This window comes from Hydra vulgaris, chromosome 02, assembly GCF_038396675.1.
Source record: "Hydra vulgaris chromosome 02, alternate assembly HydraT2T_AEP".
In the NCBI taxonomy this organism is placed as follows: domain Eukaryota; kingdom Metazoa; phylum Cnidaria; class Hydrozoa; order Anthoathecata; family Hydridae; genus Hydra; species Hydra vulgaris.
Genome location: NC_088921.1, coordinates 37,290,443 through 37,300,237, shown reverse-complemented (window position 1 = coordinate 37,300,237; position 9,795 = coordinate 37,290,443). Strand labels below are relative to the sequence as shown.

The window sequence follows — 9,795 nt, the reverse complement described above, 5'->3', positions numbered from 1 at the left end:
ATTTGAGTTTTAATTAAAAAAAACATTTAAAATCGGAAATATTAAAATACATAAGTAAGAGTGCCTGTTTTGATTCAATTTTAAACTGCTCTATTCTTGTTTTATGTGTATATACAATCTTGGGAAACATTTTTCACACCTAAGGTTTATGATAAAGAACTGAATATGAAGTTATATTTTGGTGTTAATGAACTATTTTGTTAAAATAGGGTTGAAATATTTTAGGAGATAATTCTATATTTGTTTTATACATAAACATTACAGCTTGGAGTAAATTGATTTTATATATATTTAATGCTCCAAATATACGCAGAAGAGGCTAACAAGAAACAGTTCTTTCAGCTACGAAAACTGTTCTGCACGCGTGTTTTTGTTTACAGTTCAATTTTTTTAATTTTTGATGGTTTGTACATGCCCATGCAATATTGCAATAAACTAAATAACAATCGAAAAAAGAGAAAATCGAACTTTTTAAAAAATTATTGTAAAGGAATGGTTTAGTCCTATAAATCATTGCTGAATTTTTTGATATTTTATTTTCAATACTTTTTAAATATTAACTCGAACGTAAATGTTCATCTAAGATTACGCCAAGAAAGTTTACTAAGTTTTCTCTTTTAATGTTAGTGGTATTGGTTATTAGATTAGGCAATTTGATGGAAAATAACTTAATTTATTAACATTGTGGAAACAAATAAATTTGTTTTAAAAACCACTAGTTAACTTCGATAATTGTTCGCTTTTGTTTCAAATAATGTATTAATATCTCTGTGGGAATAAAAAAAGTTAGAATATTTATCAAAAAAAAATACAATTTAATAGGTCTGCTGCTAAATTTAAATTATTAATATATACTAGGAACAACAGTGGTTCTAAAATAGAGCCCTTGGATATATCCACAAATATATATAACTATATATATATATATTTATATATATATATATACATATATATATATATATATTTATATATATATGCATATATATATATATATATATATATATATATATATATATATATATACATATATATAAATATATATATATATACATATGTACATATATATGTATATATGTATATGTATATATATATATGTATATATGTATATGTATATATATATATGTACATATATATGTATATATGTATATGTATATATATATATACATATATATGTATTTTATATACATATATATATATATATATATATATATATATATATATATATATATATATATATATATATATATGATATATATATATATATATATATATATATATATATATATATGTATATATATATATATATATATATATATATATATATATATATATATATGTATATATATATATATGTATATATATATATATATATATATATATATATATATATATATATATATATATATATATATATATATATATATATATATATATATATATATATATATAATATATATATATATATATATATATATATATATATATATATATATATATATATATATATATATATATATATATATGTATATATATTTACAGTCAGAGAAATAAGTATCCGAACAAAACATTTTATTGTGAAAAATAAACTTTGTCAGGTTATTTCAGAAAAACATATGTTTTTGATAAATACTTTTATAATTATTCTAAAAGCAAATTTAATTACGATTTTATGTTTCAAAAAATTAATCAATGGTAATTAACTTGCGTTGCTAAAATTTAACGATTTCCGAAGGAGTGTTAAAACTTCAATGAAAAATAATTATCCCGAACATGTTGTATTGTAAACGAAGTTTTGAAATTGATTATTAAAAAAAGTTTTTAAACCAATGGTTTTAGAAATATTGTTGTTTTACAACGAGTAATTTTCAATAATTGACTGATATTTTTTTAAATTCATTTGATTTACCATTGATATCATCAAGTATGGGAGTTAAAATCAAGAAATGGTCCCAAGCTCAGCGCAATTTGGTTATACGTATAAATAAAGTTACGTATAAATAAAGGTTATACGTATAAGGTAAAACGTATAGGTCGATAAATAAAGCGACTGGAATGGCATTAGGAACCATCAGCGATCTGATTAAAAAGTATAATATGTTTGGATATGTGCAAAATCAACCCAGATTCGAAGTAAAGCGTAAAACAACATCAAGAATAGATCGACAAATTGTCAAGATGGTGCAAAACATCCGCTTTTTATCAGCACCAAAAGTGTCAAACCTCCTTGAGAAAGATTTTGGGTTAAAAGTGAGCTCATGCACTATTCGAAATCGATTGAAAGAAAGTGGATTCAAAGCAAGAGTTCCACGCAAGAAACCATTCCTTTCAAAAATCCATCGAAAACGAAGACTTGCATTCGCTAAAAAATATGTAAATATGCCGGTATCATTCTGGAGGAAAGTTTTGTGGACGGATGAGTCAAAATTTAATCTTGTGAAGTCCGATGGAGCTGAAAAAGTATGGAGAAAAAAAGGGGAAGCATTCACACTCAGTTGTATTCGAGGCACAGTAAAATTTAGTGGAGGCAATGTTATGGTATGGGGATCGATGGCTTGGAACGGAACAGGAAAACTGGAGTTTATTGATGGAATTATGGACTCTGAGGTTTATGTTAACATTCTCAATAAAAATCTTCTGGCTTCAACTAAAAAACTGCGATTAGGAAAACATTTTATCCTCCAACAAGACAATGACCCTAAACATAAGTCAAAGAAAGCAAAAGAGTTTTTTATCCAAAAGCAAATTGAGTTACTTGAATGGCCTGCGCAAATTCCAGATCTCAATCTAATTGAACATCTCTGGGCTATTCTGGATAAAAAATGCGGCACACGATGTCTAAAAAGAAAAGAAGATTTAAAAATCATGCTCCAAGAAGCTTAGGCTGATATCGACTCAGATACGACAAAGAAACTAGTTGAATCGAAGCCATGTCGACTTGCAGAAGTCATAAAAGCTAAAGGCGGTCCAACTCGATATTAAAAAGTCATAAAAATAATTACTCGGAGAAACGTTAATCTTTAAGCCTTAATCTTTAAAATTTTGTTCGGATACTTATATAATGCTAAAAAATTGCATAGTTTAAATGTATCTTAATTTTTTATCAATTAAATATTATTATTGATATTTTTTTTTTGCATATTGAATTTGTAATAAAATTTTCTTTCAGAATAATCATTTCTTTTATTTTTATAAAGTTTTTTTTTCGGAAATAACCTGACAAAGTTTATTTTCCATAAAAAAATATTTTGTTCTGATACTTATTTCTCTAACTGTATATATATATATATTTATATATATATATATATATATATATATATATATATATATATATATATATATATATATATATATATATATATATATATATATATATATATATATATGCATATATGTGTTTAAAGATGGCATATATATCAAGCCTTCCCAGGAAGCGTGTGTGGTTGCACGCCTTGTTCGTTCACGATTAAAGTAATTTTTTTAGACAAACTGACCACGGCGTTTTGCATCTTCTAACTAATGAAGTGCTTCAATAATTCTAATCTAATAAGAAAACAATCCTTAAAAAAATAAAATTTTAATGAAATATTAAGTTAATTTAAATAAACTAGAAAGCTTAATAATTAAAAAAAGTAAATAAAAGTTATGTATATATTTTAAAATTTTAATGAAACTTTTGTATTCCCAGTTTTAGTGTTGTTTTTGAAAAAAGCATTATCTTTCAAATAGATTTAACCTTAATTGAAAGTTTTAATGTGCAATTTATAACGATTTTTTTTTTGTCCATGTGTACGCTAAAACTATAAGAAATTTTGTTTCCTGCGTTTATTTGTTAATTCGTTTTGACGCCTTTTCGCTTTAAAAATGTTTTTGCAACATTTAGCGAATAAATTTTGTATTAAGATGGAATAAGTTAAATAAAAGAATAACATACTTTGTTTAATAAATGTATTTACCGCATTTGATGTATGTCTGAAATAGTTTCTTTTATATTGCCCAATTTCCAAAGTTCATATAAATCACTAGAGATAAGGAATATACGGGTAGCTCTGTTTAAAAAAATGTATTTAAAAACTTTAAAAAAAGTTTTAAATAGACTCCTTAAAATTTAATGAGTAAATTAACAATGTTCAGTAAATTATCAAAGCTTTAGCCTACAAGATTTTAGAGCATTGTTTTATTTTTTTACGTGAAAAAAATGTTGAAATTTTATTTTTTTAATAAATAAATAACAATTAGTTTTCTCGCTTTCCTGGACATTGATAAAAACAGTAAAGTTTTGCAAGGACATATAAAAATAAAATTTAAGCATTTTAAATTACTTTTTTTTTTTTCAAATACAAACAAGGCTTCTAAAAGAAGATCAAATGATCTTATTGTCAGAAGCCTTTTACAAAACTGAGTACGTAAAGTATTATAAAAACGCCTTTTTACAATAAGAGAACGTAAAAAATTAACATAAAAATATTAAAATAGCACTTAGATGAATAGAAACAAATTGTCAACAAGTATAAAACAAAGATTGAACGTACATTTCAAAATTACTATATATCATAAGACAAATTAAAAATATTCTAAGATATTTTCAATATAGAGAATGAGATCTTTTAATTTAATTTTAAAAACAGAATAAGTTAGGGGTAAGCCGAAGTTAGAAAAAATAATTTTGTTCAAGAGATGAGCTGCACGATAAGTGATAGAGAGTTGATTGAATTTTGTTCGACAGAGTGGTTCATTTAAATAGTTATTATTCCTCATGTTAAACCTGCTTAAAGGTTTCAAAATAAAAAGGTCTTTAAAAATTATAGGAGATAAATCATCCTTCCACATATAAACTTAAGATAAATTTTTATATACGTTTAGTTTATAAATATCGAGGATTTTCATTTGATTGAAAAATATTGAGGAATTTGAGAACCGATCCGTAAAATTAATTACACGGATCGCATGCTTCTGACGGCGATGGAAACATTGTAACTTGCTTTCCCAGTAGGCACGCAACGTTTTATTCACGTTTCAATCACGTGTATTTTAGGTGACTTCGTCCAGGTTACTATTTTGCGTGAAAGTTACGTGCCAAAATATCGCGTCTTACGGAACTTTTTTTATTCTTAATAAAAACCTGTGATAAGAAATATAAAATTCTATTTTTTTTATAGTATTTATTTTTTTATAGTATAGTTTTTGTATTCATTATATTAGTTATAATTATTTTGCTTTTATGATGATATAATTAATTTTTATTGTAGTTTAATCATAATTAAAAAAAAAAAATTGGTCTATATAATATCTTATAACGCAATGCATTCAAAACAAAACTAAATAGTCCAATATATTTTAAGTTGTAATATCTAATATCCAAATTACATCAAATTAAGTTAAATAAATTAGTACCAAGCGTCCCTATTTGCCACAAATAAGATTAAACTCAAATACAAGGTATGCTTTGTTTCTATTTTATGATATAATATTTTAGACTGGCGAATTTGTCCATTTCGCTTACTTGATTTAGTACAAAATAAGTTATGTTATAATGAATTTAATATCAAATTAAGTAAGCTACATAGACAAATTATAAGTTCTAGCAGAACTTATTCTTGATTCTTGAGCAATAATAATGTCTGTAGAACTTCTGCATTCATTATTGCTCAAGAGTCGATTAGATAAAAACCAAAAATAGATTTTCTTCTATTATTTGGTTTTTATCAACAAGGTTAAAGATTTTATCCAAGATAATATCAATAAACAAATGTGTTATGGTATTTATTATTGATATATGTATATAATATTATTATATACTTTATCTTTTTGTAATATATGACATCTTGATCTTGTGCTTTACTTGTTAAAAAAGGTTAATACTTATTTATTTCATTTTTTTATATTATTTAAATATTATATGATTAATATATATATTTGAATTGTATTTATGAAATTATTATTGTATATATTATATGATTTTTATTGCTATTGTTATTATGTACAATATAAAACAGGTTATTAACGCGGATTTGTTCAATGGTTTCCCCACAAAAAGATGATTATGATGCTATTGTATTTGAAGCTGCATTATACTCATCTTTCAATGTTGACAACCTTCCAATATGTAAAGCAAGTTTCTCTCAATTATAGCATTGCTTTTTTTAAAAATTGTTTCATGATTTAGATCAAAAATATAGCAACACCAGAAAATCTTGTTGCCAAAACAGTTGGCGACTCACCATGTAAGACTAGTGTTTAAAGTATGTGATTTAAATTAATTATTTAATAATCATATTATTATTTAAGTTTTTATTTGTTTCTTTTTAGCTAAATTTGGTGTCGCTAGCTATTATTGGAGAAAATATCGACTTATTCATTAGATAAAGTTTGATGCATGCTCTTACCCGGTTTCCTTCTTCACGTTTTAATCATGTGTATTTTAGGTGACCTCGTCCAGGTTACAATTTAACTTGATTGAAGCTTGAAAGTTACATTTGCCAAAATATCCTGTATTTTGGATCTTTTTTTATTCTCAATAAAAACCTATGATTAGAAAATTGGAAAGATATTCTTTATTTTATTTACTATTTTTTTATAATTGAGTTTCAGGGATTATTTTTTTTGGGATATTCCCGGAATACCGGATATTTTTCTGAAATTTATCTTTTTCCAAATATCCGAAAAGTTTTCCATACATGCAAGTTAAAGTATATATTATTGTCATCAACTTGGCTGAATGCAAAATTAAGGGAAAAATTAGGGGAAAAATATTCTGAATTTTTTCAGGATATTTTCCGCAAACAATTTTTAAAATTTTTTAAATATATTGATTGTATGAAATATGTAGTTTATATGTTAATTACTGTAATTACTTTTTATTATATTTTTATAATAATATAATTATTTTGCATTGCAGTTTTATAATAATAAAAAAAGTATCAGGGTATAAGATATCTTATAACATTGCAATGCATTTTTGACAAAAATAAAATGTCACATATATAATATTTTATCTAAACATATTATATTATTTTATATCTATGTTTTATCTATTTAGGTTTAATAATTATATTACAAAGCTTTGTTTAAAATCGTGTAACGTTATGACAGATAATTCTCATATTGCAACATGCAAAAGATCAAACCCTAATACAAGGTATACTTTTTTTTTCTACCCTATTATATAATTTTTTAGACTGTCAAATTTGTCGATGTAATTAATTTAATAATAAATAAGTTATTATAACTTATTTAATACTAATTTTATTAAACTACATGACAAATGATGAGTTCTGTATAAAATATTATTGGCTAGGAAGATCCAATGGTATTGTTATGTTATTGCCTAGGAATATCATTCTGTAGTAAGACACAATAACCTTTTAACTTTTAAAGTTTGAGAAAATTCACTTTTCCCTCTATTCGTCTTTTTTTGTGATCATCCCCTGTAGCAAGAATTTAATTTAGTTCATATCTTGTTGGAGAACGCAACTTTATTCTGAGTTGAATTTTAAGCACTCAGTATTTATTGGTGACCTAATTTGACAATACTTTATTATACATACTTTTAGTTTTATACTTAATATATTATATATAATTAGGGGTAGATGAGGCTTCTTAGCCGTGGTGAATGTTTCCACAGCAAAAAGAGCCTCAAAATGAAAATCTCACCATGGGTAGGAAAATCATGATATAAAATTTTCACTATAATGTTGTGTGGTTACGTGGCAACTATTACATTTTTAAAAATTGTTACAATTTTTCTGTGTGCATTCTAAAATTACATTTAATGTTCAAAACTTTGTAGATTACTCATTTAAAGCAACTTCGTGAGCATGTTAATGCAGAAACAAGTGCAAATATAAGAAGATGGAAAACAAAGAAAACAAATTATTTAATCAGATGTTATCACATAAGGTGAGTACAGGTCTTTTTCTAATCACGCACATCAGTTATTAACTTTATATATAGATATATATTTATTTATAGACAGATATTAGATATAAATGACTTTTTTTATTTTTCTACATTATATGTAGTATTGTTATCTTAAAATTATTTAATGATTTAGATAAAAGAAAACAACTAGAAAATCTTGTTGCCAAAATGGTTGGCAATACCAAGTAAGATTTGTTTTAAAAGTTTGTGATTTAAGATAATTATTAATCATATTATTATAATCATATTATTATTTAAGATTTTATTCGTTTCTTTTCAGCTAAATCTGATTCATTAGATAAAGTTTGATGCGTACTCTTATAGGAAAAAATATCGACTGATTCGTTAGATTATGTTTGAAGTGCGCTCTTTGTGGATCGAAGTGTGCTCTTCGTAAGTTGCAGATCTATGACTTTGTACTTATTACTTATTGGATATAAGGAGGATATTTTAACAAAAGTGCAGCTTTTATTACAAATTTAAAATGTTTATGTCAAGAACTAATATACTGACTAATAAAACCATGTAATTTAATACGTATTAAATATTTCCTCGACGATGATTTTTTTTCTTTACACGAATCCAAACACTTCGTTTTTATAAAGCATAGTTATTGCTTAAATATTACGTGCCAAAATTAACGTAAAAAGCGCGTCTTTTAGACAGTTCATGGGGTCCAAAAAGTCACCTAAATATCACGTGCCAAATGTAACGTGAAAAACACGTCCATAAATCACGTGAATTGGTCATTTCAAGGGGACCAAAAAGTCACCTAAATGTCACGTGCCCAAATCTCGTGAAATTCACGTTTTTGTCACGTCGTTGTGCCTACTGGGGTCGCACTGATCAATTGATCTGTGCGACCCCAGGCAATAATTCCATAACTTATTTAACTATGAATAAAAGAATAATAAAGTTTAGTTAAATTATTTTTATCTAAATGAGTACGCGCCCTATATAGAATTCCAATACTTTTTGAAACTTTCGAATAGACGTAGTTAATATGATGTTTCCATGTGATGTTCTCGTCAATGAAAACCCCCAGGTTATTAGTCACAGAATCTCTTTTTATTTCATTATGGTCAATAAAAATTTTTGTTGTAAATGCAAAGCATTTTAGTAAAGCTGCACCGAGCAGTGAACGCCTTAGGGATGAATAATAAGTTAAACAGAGTTGAGCAGAGTGAGATAAAAGTACAAAAGGACAGATGTCCAGTGGAAAACAAAGAGCCTCAGAGTAGAAAATTACTAAAAAATGATAAGTATAATGTTGTAAAATAAACAATAACAATAAACAATAGTCGAGATACGTGAGTGTAATGTGTAGACAGTATCAGTGATGGAGTAGAATTATTCGTTTTACAAGTAGTTATCATGTGGTCTGTATTATTAGGGTGGTAAACATACATTATCGATTTACGTGTGTCATGGACGTCTTGAGTACAGTATGGATTCGTGCCTTATGGTACAGTGTGAACACAAGAGGACCTCCAACTCTCGCCCGAGACAGGCATCCCAAAAGAAGTTCCACTCTGGGTATACACCAGGGTGTTTCGTCAAGGTATCCCATTGTGTTATCCCAAAAGGACTATTCTCAGAGTATCCTGTCAGGACAATTGTCACAGACTTCTGAATTGACACTGGGACCAGAGGACACTTCGTGGGGCTCAGTACAACTTGCATACAATTGTAAGTCACTTTTGTTGAAATGAGTGTCGATAAGTGCAGTGCTTTGTTGCAGTTAACGAGGGTCAGTAAGAGTTGTGAATAAAAATTTTTGGTAAATTTTGGGGTAGAAAACGTTTTTTGGAGAGCGGGTGGAAAAAAATCCATTTTGTTTTGTTTACATTTAATGTTAATTTGTTACTTTTAAACCAT

The 9,795-nt window shown here is 25.9% G+C and overlaps 1 long non-coding RNA gene across 1 annotated transcript; it reads left to right on the top strand.

Moving 5' to 3' along the window:
* The first annotated feature begins 6,915 nt into the window (after nucleotides 1-6,915).
* On the top strand, nucleotides 6,916-8,476 carry LOC136076503 (uncharacterized). Its single transcript, XR_010636322.1, has 4 exons — nucleotides 6,916-7,135; nucleotides 7,787-7,896; nucleotides 8,051-8,102; nucleotides 8,198-8,476. It is a non-coding gene; the product is annotated as an uncharacterized LOC136076503 (long non-coding RNA).
* Nucleotides 8,477-9,795: the final 1,319 nt, after the last annotated feature.